Here is a 742-nt window from a genome sequence, read left to right on the forward strand (position 1 = left end):
CAGGCGGGCGCTCGCCGGGCGCCGGGCGCTGCAGCCTTGGCTAAAGCCCACAGCCGCGACCTAGGAGCGCGCAGCCCGAAGCTAGTGATGTCATCCGTGCAACGTGAGCCTCATCTCTTATTTTTCTAGGCTCCTTAAAGCTAAAGTGCACCATTTCCCAGGCACGCCATGTCTCGGCCGCCTTCCAGGAGCAGGCAAGTCAATGGTGTCTAAGTAGGTGTGTGCCCACGACATCCATATTCATGCACATATACATATGTGTGGCATGTAGCATGTTTACATGCCTTCGTATAAATGCAGGCTGTCCGCGGCCTCTCCTGCCTCTTCAGCACTGGGACATTCCCTGAATCGACCCCCGCTCCTGCAAGCACGCCCTGCTGCTTGCGGAGCCGGCACTGAGCGGGGCGCGCGGGCTGCCGCGTCCCTGCTCGGCCGCAGGTGTCCGGGTGGATGTCGCCGATCTTTGTGTTCCCCGGGAAGCCACAGACGTCAGCGTGCCAGCTACAGGCTCCTGCAGGCTGGGCAGAGCGCGATCGCGGCCACTCAGCCACCGGCCAGGACCCCACCTGCACCTGCCCCCTCGCCGGGAATAGAAACAGGAGTCCGGCCGAGCGGGTCCAAAGGAGAAGACGGCGTCCAAGGGGGGAGGGATGCAGGTATTGGAGGTTTGGGAGACGCTCGGGGCGCGCGCTTTGAGGCGCGGAGTGCGGGACGTGGAACCTGGGTGCTGGGTTTGTTCGTT

The sequence above is a fragment of the Orycteropus afer genome, unplaced genomic scaffold (genome assembly GCF_000298275.1).
Source record: "Orycteropus afer afer isolate SDZICR_OR568_19922 unplaced genomic scaffold, OryAfe1.0 scaffold00358, whole genome shotgun sequence".
Classification (NCBI taxonomy): Eukaryota; Metazoa; Chordata; class Mammalia; order Tubulidentata; family Orycteropodidae; genus Orycteropus; species Orycteropus afer.